General features: G+C 45.4%; 1 long non-coding RNA gene across 1 annotated transcript; it reads right to left on the bottom strand.

The window, feature by feature from the left end:
• Positions 1-9815: 9815 nt before the first annotated feature.
• LOC127767002 (uncharacterized) lies at positions 9816-11388 on the bottom strand. The gene is made up of 2 exons (XR_008016325.1): positions 11218-11388; positions 9816-10074 (listed from the first exon to the last, which is right to left on the bottom strand). It is a non-coding gene; the product is annotated as an uncharacterized LOC127767002 (long non-coding RNA).
• Between the last annotated feature and the right edge of the window lie 148 nt (positions 11389-11536).

Here is an 11536-nt window from a genome sequence, read left to right as displayed (position 1 = left end):
AGCAATGGTAGAGAATTGTTGGTTTGGCGACGATCGACATGGGTGCGTGCATGGCGGAGCTATAAATAAAGTGGGCGTAGCTGAGACGATGGGGTTTGCACGTGTCAAGAGACGCCTACGTGGCACCGGTGACGGGGGCACGCGTGGCGGGTGCGACTACATGGCTAGCTCGGTGCATATGCATTTGGATGAGAGCGCGCACGCGTGGCCTTCGTCGGAGCCCCTGCCGGTGGTGGGCGGCGAACTGGAGCGCGACACGTAGACATGACTTGGGAACCACAGTATTCTAGACGAGACGGGTAGCTAATGGATGAGCTCCGATCCATAGGGCGGCGGCCGTTGTCCGACTCTTCAACGGAGGATTCAGGCTCGTGTTAATTTACATGAAACTAATGTAAAAGAATGACGTAAAACGTCTATAGTTCTCGAGTCGCGGCTCATATTAACTCAGCTTCGGTCCATCACGTCTGAAAAAAATGCGAGAAAAGAGAAATCAGGGATATGCATGCATGGTCTAAAGATCACATGAAGAAAATCCACAACATGTAAATACTCCTGTAGAAAATATCTTTGCATATGTGCAGTCAAGTCAACCGCCTCTCATAAGTTATACGTGGAGATCCTGATTTTCACGTACGACCGTCCCAACCACACGTAAATTGGTTTTACAATTGGACCGTTCCTCCTAAGAAGACCACATACGGAAACACGATTTTTGCAAGCAGTCAAGTTACAATAGCCGTTTGCGATATGACTTTCAAAAAATGAAATAAAAAACAACTGCAGAAACCCTAGCTCAATCCCCGCCGCAGAATCCGTGCTCAACGAGCTCCCCACTACCGGATCCCCCACCGCCTGAAGCCCGACGCTGCCGCTCCCGGCACAATCATCAGACACCATCGCCGCCACCGCATCTGCACCTGCCGAGGCCCATTGTCGTTGTCACCGTAAGGGAGGCTTCGGGTCCACCCCTCCAATCGCCGGTGGCAGTGGATCCACGCATGCGGGGGAGGAGAGGCACGCATCCATCCCTCTCATCGCCGCTGTCGGCGAATCCGCATGCATGGGGTGCGGAGAGGCAATTGGATCCACGCGGAAGGGGAGAGGCCGCCAGATTTGCCCCTCCGTCGCTGTCGCCAATAGATCAACACGTGTGGAGATCCACATGGTCGGAGGCCACTGCCGCCGCTCCCACCTTGTCCCGAGCTCACTGCCACATGTCGTTGTCGCTAGCTGCCAGCCCGAGCTGGAGGAGGCTGGATGGTAGTGGGAGGGAGAGAGAGGAGGGAAGAAGTGGAAAAGAGAGTATAGGAAGAGAGCAATGGGAGAGAGCGCAAAAAATGAGTGGGGGGAGAGATAAGGTGAAGGGAAAATGAGCGCAAAAAATGTTGTTCGTTTGAAATGAGTTTCCATGTATGGGTGAATAAATTGTCATATACGTGTCTAGTGATCAGAATGAAAACATTAATGTATGTCCGGGTATTTAGTAACAATGGCACTATTGGGTATATGGGAATATACATTGAACTTTATGGAAACTAATTCAGCATTTAGAATGTGGAACGAATTACTAACATGGTATACAATCGAGAAGCATGTAGATTTAATATGAGAGATATTTGCTAGGTATGTATGTGTTTTCATGAAATATTTTTTTTATATACATAGAGAACGTGCAATACTAGAGTATATGTTGAGTATGTGCGTGCGACGCCGACGCGTGCAACATAATTCTAGTTGGGTATATACATTTGTGTTGAGTATATGCACATTTAAACACGCGTGTTGAGTATATGCACATCTAAACACGCGTGTTGAGTATATGCACATTTAAACATGCGTACTGAGTATATACATATTTAAACGCGGTTGAGTACATACACATTTAAACACGATATTGACTATATAAAACGCATATTAAGTACACACGTATGTTGAGTATATACCTATGTAAGCATGCATATTAGGTATACAGCATAAAAACGCGTATTTGCACACGCGTGTTGAGTATATGCACATTTAAATACGCGTGTTGAGTATATACACATTTAAACACGATATTGAGTATATAAAACGCATATTAAGTACACACACGTATGTTGGGTATATACCTATGTAAACATGCATATTAGGTATACACCATGAAAACGCATATTTTGGGTAAATATCCCATTTATAATTGGATATATACCTATTTAAATGTGGCTGAAAAAAATATTTTTTTATGAATTTTACCTTTTGTTTTGCTTGAACTGAATTTCCCTCCTTTATTGTCCTGTATAACGAGCTGGTTACATGCATTCTAAAACCAGATTAATACATTGTAAAGAATATTCAGTTTAAAAAACTAATCATATCTCGAACACAGCAGTTTGAACAGCTTGCTAGCTCCTAGCACATGCATCCAGCACGTGCTTCTTCTGGGCACGACCATCTTCTTCGCATGATCCTGTGGTGACAGATGTTCGGTTGGATGGCAGTGTCAGTGGAAGCAGACGACCGGCGTTGGCGACGAAGCTCACATATGACTCGCAGACGATTGGCGGTGTAACGGCGTGGCGACGAAGCTTGCGGACGATCGGCAGCGCAACAGATAGCCAGCGGCAGTGACGAATCTCGCGGACAACCGTAGCATCATAAAGCTCGAGTACATACCCCGCCCTCGACCCCCATAGTGCTTATGGGAATGCGAGCTGATGGACAATATGCTGCAATGTTAGCTGCCTATATATAACTATCGAAATTAACGGGTTTGATGTCAACTGATTTTTCTCATACCTTAATTGGTTCCGATTTATGGACGGCCGGCGTAACAATGTGGCCAGGAAGCTTGCGGACAATGTCCACAAAACCACGAGGAAATGACTGCGGATATATGTATGGTTGATTTGGGAGGAGGCATAGGCAGATAGAATCATTTAAAAAAATGTAAAACCGTGAGCTTGTCCTTATATATATACTCACTAACAAGGAAACTAAGGCCATATAAATGGAATCAAATTAAATAAAAAAAATGAATGTCCTACACACGTTCAAATATTCATGCATGTTATGGAAATACTTGCATGCAGCGTGATTCATGGAAATTGAAATATATGCATGCAGGTTACAAAATGGAAAGGTGGAAAACTTTCCTACGTTCATCTCTCTTAGCGGATTGAACCCGTTAATTTCTTGCTAACCCAATTTTGCTTAGCACGGATGCAAAGCAACCAAACGGTGGATACTGTTGGAGCCTGGGCTTAGACACACACACTACATTACCATTATGGTGTCCACCTAAAATATATTAACATGTTCACAATGTACTCCCTCCTTTCCAAATTGATCATCATATATGTTTATACATCAAGACCAAGGATAATTTAAATCACATCAATTAAGACGCCATGCACACATTCTCCCTTAATGCATACATTGATTAAAACAACATGCCACTTACACTTTAGTATACACACATTCTTTCATATTGCATTAATTATATTCTGATAAAATCCGTGTCTATGCGGTTATATGATGATGAATTTAAGAAATTTTGAGTTCTATTATACGATGATCAATTTGGAAAGAAGGGGTATATGATAAGAAAGGGTATTAAGGTGGATCCTACAAATCCAAGATTAGCCATTGAGAGAAGGAGAGAGAGTAGCACTACCATGAGAGAGGGAAGAGTGATAGATTTTTTTTTAATTCCTTGTGAGTGATCTTTATACATATTGCTAGCTGAACCAAATGCCTTTGAGAAAATTGCTTATGCACCCTCTTAAAATATACCTAAACCTTTCTATGCCCCGAGTTTTTGCTCATTCCCTTATATACATAATACCATAGTTATTGAGACCGGACCGGCCATCGAACGGTCAGGTCCTCGGTTCGATGGTTCACTGGTTTGATCGGGTGGACCAGTTCAAAGCGGTTCAATAAGGTTAAATATATAACTGATTCACTCAAACACAAGTAACAGCCTAGCTTGGTGGTTGGTGCCCCATGGCTCTATTCAACCCATCTTCCAAAAAAGCCGGCCGGCCCAACAGGTTTATACAGGGTCATTTGTACATACGGTCTTGGACCGAACCGACGGAGGCCCTGGTACTGGTTTTCCATATCGTTGCTGCTGCTAGTTGACCGCTAGTTAACCATTAAATTCGTATGAAACATATAAATTTATTGTTAGAGTGTAGAAATTTATTATGTTAACCGGTACTGTTTATGATAAATTTTATTTTCAGATATGATATAAAATAATGTTTATTTTTTATTTTGTTAAATTTTATTTATGTAGAATATTCTTATTAAAACATGAGATATATTATATAATTTTAAAAATAAATAAAATTAATATTTATTTTTGTCATATCTAAAAATAATTTGTGCCGTAATAATATCTTGCGCGCATTGCAAACTCATAGATATAATATTCTCTTTCAACAAATTTCTACACTCCAACAATACACTCTATAAGAAAAAGGCAAGATGAACATTTTATATGAATTTAATGGTTAACTAACTGAAAGAGCATGAAAGGATCAAAACTAAAATTTGGGGTTACATCAATTCATCAGTTTTTTAGAATTAGGCCAACCCGAATCTTAGAGGAATATTCCCTGTCAGGGACCATCCCATTCCACATGTCTTCATACCAAACATCTTGAAAAAATGGGTTCAATCCAATCCGATCCATCTTAACGCTTGAACCAAACATATGCTAAGAGAATGAGCAAAACTCAAGGATATAAGAGGAATTTACCCAATGCATTTTATAAGGACTATTCTCATAATTTACATGTTCCACTTTAGAGGATTAAGATCCTTTTATGTTTACATTGTGCACAAACTTTATTCTCATTCTTAGTTGCATTTGCTCTAACATGGCATTCCACGGTCAGAAGTCAGAAGAACACAAAAGGTAATTAATATTGTTCAGGCCGGCCAGCCACATGGCATTTTCATCATGCATGCATGCGCTGAGCCGCTCGATCCACAGTCATACGACCGGTGTGACAGCCTCGAGCCCCAATCGACTTCGGATTACCGTTAATTACCAAATCCGAATCCGGATGCATTAGTATTAGAGCGCGCTAATCACACCCCTAATCTCACCTAATCACCTTCGGATTTTCGAAACTGCCAGCACGTACCGTCTACTCTGCTTCTTCGCGCCCACGCTAATTAACTAGAAATTCGGAGTCCGACGCGCGCGCCACGGGTTGGCCTATAAACCCTAGGTCCGGCCGTGCCGCTCGCTTGTCAGCCGATCCCACATCATGGCGCAGCAGCGGCGCTCGTTGTCGTCCTTCTCCTCCACTGCCGCCATGCGCAACATCCAGCGCGACCTCCATGGCACCAGGATGAAGCTCGCCGTCACGCCGATCAACACGTCGTCCGCGCAGCTGCAGCTGCAGCAGGTGCCTCCCCTCTCGCGCTCTGCCTCCTTCGACCACCCGATCGCCGCGCCGTGAGCACGCCGCCAAGGCCGCCGCTGACCCAGCTGCTGGCCCGGAGGCCTCGTCGGAGCAGATCATGGAGGCCGGGACGACCGTGAGCGTCCGCACACGGGTGGGGAAGCTTCCCGGCGGGAGGCAGCTGGTGCTGTGGCTCTCCGCGGTGGTGGTCTCCGCCGCCGAGGAAGGCTACCTCACCGTCGTCTACAAGGGCGACTTCCCGCCCGGGGACCGCTTCCAGACCGTGCGCGTCGCGAGGAAGGACACCAAGAAGATCACTGCCGGCGCCGCAGCCGCCGCCGCCGCAACCATCACCGATCCAGCCGCGGCGGCGGCGCGCCCCTCCAGCAACAATGTGGCGGCCCCGGCCCCTCGTCCCAGCACGGGCGGCAAGAAGGTGCGGGTGCTCAAGAGAATTTACCCGGAGGCGTTCTAGATCGAGCAGTGCAGTAGCCTGTAGGAATCCATCAGGATTCAGGGCATGTCTCTCTCTCGTCTTCCTCCTCTGCTTATTTTTGGTGTCGGAAAGCCACTTGTGATCGATTGTACTCCCTCCGTTTCAAAATATTTGACACCGTTGACTTTTTAGCATATGTTTGACCGTTCGTCTTATTAAAATTTTTTGTAAAATATGTAAAACTATATGTGTACATGAAAGTATATTTAACAATGAATCAAGTGATATGAAAAGAATAAATAATTACTTAAATTTTTTGAATAAGACGAATGATCAAACACGTACTATAAAGTCAACGGTGTCAAATATTTTGAAACGGAGGGAGCAGTAGATAGGATGATTCTTTTCGCGTTCGTTGCATTAGAGCAAGCATCCAAGAACGCCTAATGTATTTATATGATGTCATTATTTTCACTGAATATATATTTGTGAATGATAAGATCTTATTCATGACCCCAGCAATATCTTCTGATTAACTCCATCTTTGTTTACCCATGCATGAGGATGCACAATGTTGTTCTTGATTTTCGTTGCACCCTAAGAATTGTCATGTATATATATACTCCAAGAGTTCATTGTGTACTGTGACAGTCTTGTCAAAAACAATCCCCCTTGGGCGCCCCATGCACAACAGAAAGATCAAGCAGCTTCATATGTCCATCCTCCTATTGACCGGAGGAGACTTTTCGAACCCACTGTCTTATTTTCGTTCTTATCCACACATTCCACTCTTTCTCCCCAAATCCCACCAAGCCACCAAGGCAACCGTGCGAGGTGCATGCTTGTGTGCGCTTCCTGCTTTCCCGTTTCTTTTCTCCCTCCCCATCTCATAGCCATGGAAACCTCCTTGCTCACTGCTTCCGAATCATGCTACGGCTTCTCCCGCTTCACTGGAGCATCCATGCCAACTAAGTGAATTGTACAAGGCAATGGCGCAAGTTCTAGACGTACGGCGGCACCGCTTGCTAGAGCTCCTGTGTTGGTATTTATACCGTTCTGCACCGGCAAGGGAGGGAGGAGGCCAACTCGTTCTCACTATATATCCGGTCTTCGGTTGGACAGAAGAGGGTGGAGATCTGGCCTAGGAGAGGAGGAAGAAGCCATATCGATCTAGGCCGGTACATTTTTGCGATTTTTTTTTACTGTCTCAATCAATGCATTTCGATGTTTTTCTTATGTTGCATCAGAATGTGGCACTGGGTATGTTGATGGTGTTTCACATTTTTTTCTTCAATTTCTTGTGGATCTATTGATGTTTCAACCGATAAAATCTCGATGTTCCCTGTGTGAGAGTGAAATGTTCAACTATGATTTAACAATGTTCCACTGATTTAATATTATGAGACTTTTTAAGTTTATTGGTGAAACAATTATCTATATCCGATGAAATCTCGATGGTCTCTGTGTGAAACAATGCCCGATTTTTCAAGAAAAATAAGATACCCGATTTATAATGGTTCGCAGTCTTGTTGCAAATTCCCTCCAAAAAAGTTGAAAAATCAAGAAGATGGTGAAGGCCCAGCCCGTGTGCCTCTGTCCTTTGAGTAGGAACCGAGCCAATGGACCGAGACCAAGTACGGAGACATACAGAGAAAATCGCACCAAAATCTTTCAGATGTATAACTACTACTCCTATATCGGCCATTCCAGCTCCTCCACCGGCTAGCTTGCCGGCGCGCACTGCTAACATAGTATCCGGCCGAGGCACCGGCGGGGCCTTTACACCAAGGCTCGTGAGACGAGATCGATCGATCTGGACGAGGCGTGGCGCGGCGCCAACAGGAGGCGTCATACACGGACGCTGCAGGCGAGCGTCATGCGCCGTGGCGTGGCGTAGCGATCTGATCAATCAGATCGGATGTATTTCATACGTGACATATATAATTAAATTAAGAGGTGATATGTATAATACTCCCTCCGTTTTAAAATATTTGACACCGTTGACTTTTTAACAAATGTTTGACCATTCGTTTTATTAAAAAAAATTTAAGTAATTATTTATTCTTTTCATATCATTTGATTCATTGTTAAATATACTTTCATCTACACATATAGTTTTACATATTTCACAATATTTTTTGAATAAGACGAATGGTCAAACATGAGCTAAAAAGTCAACGGTGACAAACATTTTGAAACGGAGTGAGTAGGTTACATCTACCACACAATCTCCAATATCTTTAACACTCTCACATATTTATTGAAGTTTGTGTAGGGGCTGCCCCTTGCATGAGAGGTGACTATTTCTCTCTCATCCTTCTTCTCTCCTCCACCTCACTATTTAGTCCTATGTGGCATCTTGGGGCTGGTGCTTGGATGCCCATAGTACTTGCCCTTAGAGCGTCTCACCTCCTTAATCAGCATCAAAACCATTCATGCATCATCTCCCAAATCTTGGAAAAGCCAGCAGCACCACCGCCTACTCTGCTTCAACCCAACGCCTATCCACTCCGACTTCCAGTGATCAACGCTATAAAGCTATAAAGCTTAGCCTAGCCTACCCTCCATGCCAGATTCGCCCATCCTTCTCTTCGTCTCCTTCTACTTCCAGCCCACCACCACCAAACCCTAGCTATACGATCGATCGTCTTCTTCTCTTCCACCCCCACTGCACCACCATGCCCGCGTACATGCCTAGGCACCGGCGCTCGTCGTCCTACTCCTTTGTTTCCGTTCGTAAGATCCAGCGCGAGCGCCGTGACCTCGACGGCAGCAAGAAGCTCGCCGTCATTGCCAAGAAGTGCTCCCTGCCGCCGATCCAGCCAGAGCCAGCCCCGACCAAGAAGTCGTCCGAGCCGGCGCCTCCGCTCTCCCGCCGCTCTGCCTCCTCGAGCACCTGATCGCCTCGCCGCGAGCGCGCCACGATCGCCTCGTCTGCCGCGTCGGAGAAGATCACGGTGGGGATGGCCGTGAGCGTCCGCACCTGGGTGGGGAAGCTTCGCGGCGGGAGGCAGCTGGTGCTCTGGTTCTCCGCGCGTGGTGGTCTTCTCCGCCGCCGAGGAAGGCTACCTCATGCACTGTCCTCTACAAGGGCAACTTCCCGCCGGAGGATCCCTTCAAGACCGTCCGTGTCGCCGCAAGGGAAGAAGCCAAGAAGATGGCTGCCCCGGCCGCCGCCATCGCCACTTCCACAACAGCTCTCCCCTCCGGCAACAATGCGGCGGCTCCTCGTCCAACCACGGCCGGCAAGTCGGTGCCGGTGCACAAGAGAGTTTTCTCGGAGGCGTTCTAACTAGAGAGTTTGTCGACTGCACTAGTTTGTAGGATTCAATCAGCACATATGTCTTTTTGTCTTCCTCCTCTGTTTTTTTGGTATCAGAAGGCACATGTGCTTTGCTTGATAGGATGATTCTTTTCGCGTTCTTTGCATTGTAGCAAGAACGCCGATTTAGGGACCACCTATGCATCTCGTATGATTTATCATTGATTATTTCATAATAATAATAATAAGATATCTGTCTCAATTTTCCCTCGAAAATGCACACTGCTGTACTTGATTTTGGTGGAATCCTATAATTTAGCCAAGATCAAAGTCCTCCTTGATGGAGTTTTTGCAAGTAGTAACAATCTTGTTGCAATTTCGCTCCAAGAAAATTTCAAGATCAAGAATTATCGTACTATAAGGCTACCCCAGTTTGTGCGTCTTTCTCCCTTGGGTGAAAAGAGCCCATGGGCTGCAACTGCAATGGTGTGGATTTGTAGCCCATTAAGGCCTTGTTCGGTTGCTTGGGAATTAATCCCCAAGGGATCCTATCCAGGGAGGGATTGAGTGAATCCCTCCCATCTCACTCAAACCATGTGGGGTTCGAATCCCTGCCCGTTTCTAATCCCTGTCATAGAAACCCTGCCTTCGTTTAGCACAGGGAAAAATAAAGCAGCTGTTGTACGTTCCCAAGCAAGCAATGAAACAATATGCATTCTCTCAGATCAAATCCATAGGACGCGGTAAAAAAAAAACATTGTTTAAGTACACGGAAAACACACATGCATGCTGTACGTTCACAAATGCATACATGAAAGTGTCACAAAGTAATCAAAATGGTTACAGTTCAGTTGTTTTTTTTAGAATAAATAGAAGTAGCCAGCTAGGAGCTAAACTACAAATTGAATGCAAGTGTTTAAGCTTAGCGCTAATGCCACCATGAGCTTCAGTCACCAGCTGCAGTGTTTCCATCTCTGAAAAAAAAATAGAGCAACATTGGATCAATTCCAAAAAGAAATACACCATATATGTTCTTTCCTGTCAACCAAATATCAAATTGAACTGATGCAGAGTACATATTACATAAGAGCAAACAAGTAAAGCAAAGAGCCACACTTATATCCAAACTAAGGCTGATGCACTACATGGAATGCTAACAGTCTGATAGAACCAAAGATGAAAAGAGACCTAAAAGTTCAGAAACTAGGAAGCTAACAAAAAAGCGGTGAATTGGCTTTTGTTTTTCTGGAACAAGCACTACTTTATAGGTGCAGCTATACAAGTGTGCTCCAGTTTCACAACAAGCAATGGAGATAAAAGAAGAGCAAGCAGTTTCAGAGTCAGAAACAACGCATCATAAGTAGATTAATCACGCAATCACTGCATTTGTAATGTGAGAAGATTCTCTAGACAAATATAAGATTGAGCTATAACATATGTGAATTTTGAGTTGCCTGAATTTTAAGAGAGGATGCAGAAATCATATATCGTGGATAGACAGATATATGGTGAATGTAGAAAAGGATGACCACCTCAACCTTCTTCTAGTTTCTCTCTCTGAAAATTAGAATGTGTGGAAGCACAATTCAGCCTTGACAACACAGTAATAATGAAGCACATAGCTAGAGCCACACGGTACCTCAAAAAACATTCTTTCATCAGGTTCATCACCTACCGAAACATCCATAAAAACTTGTAGTCAATTTTACAAGACACGCTCAGGCAAGCATCACATCATCAGCCACACTAAGCAAAACTAATCAAGGCAAGCATGTTTCCATAGTCACCGTACAACTCTCACTCTCGCCATCTGCTGCCTCAAAGCCACCGTGAATCAAGAACTCAAATCAAGAACAAGAGTTGGGCGGTGCGGCGGCGGCGGCAAATCAAGAACTCATCCCCACCCAACCAAGAAAAAAAGCTCCACGCCCAAATCAAGAACTCACCAGATCGAGCAGGATATGAGGAGGAGGACGACGAATCACTGAGTGCTCACTCACCAGAAAGCCGCACGGCGAGAAGAGAGATGGCGGCGACGACGGGAAAGAGAGAAGAGAAAAAAACCCTAACCCTAGCTTTGCAAGAGGAGGGGAGAAGGGGAAAGGCAGCGTGCTCACCGGAGAGAAGGTGGCGGCCGGAGGAGAGAGCCTTCCCGTCGCTGTCGCCATCGCCTCCGGGTCGCGCCGCCCCCTCCGTCGCGTCTTCGTTGCGCCGCCGCCTCCTCTCGAGGAAATTTTCCACGCCCCAGGAGTAGATGATTTTTTCCCGGGCATAGAGAAGAGGGAAACCCTGTGGTGGGCCGGGCTAAAATCCACGGCAGGGTTTAACCGAATACACAATTTCACAAGGGCTGGGATTTTTTCCTCGCCGAGGTGATCCACGGGGATTGGGCCCCGATCCCGGCCGGGAACGGCCCAACCGAACAAGGCCTAAACC

The sequence above is a fragment of the Oryza glaberrima genome, chromosome 3 (genome assembly GCF_000147395.1).
Source record: "Oryza glaberrima chromosome 3, OglaRS2, whole genome shotgun sequence".
NCBI classification, from domain to species: Eukaryota; Viridiplantae; Streptophyta; class Magnoliopsida; order Poales; family Poaceae; genus Oryza; species Oryza glaberrima.
The sequence above is the reverse complement of the archived record's forward strand: the minus strand, read 5'-3'. Positions and strand labels throughout refer to the sequence as shown.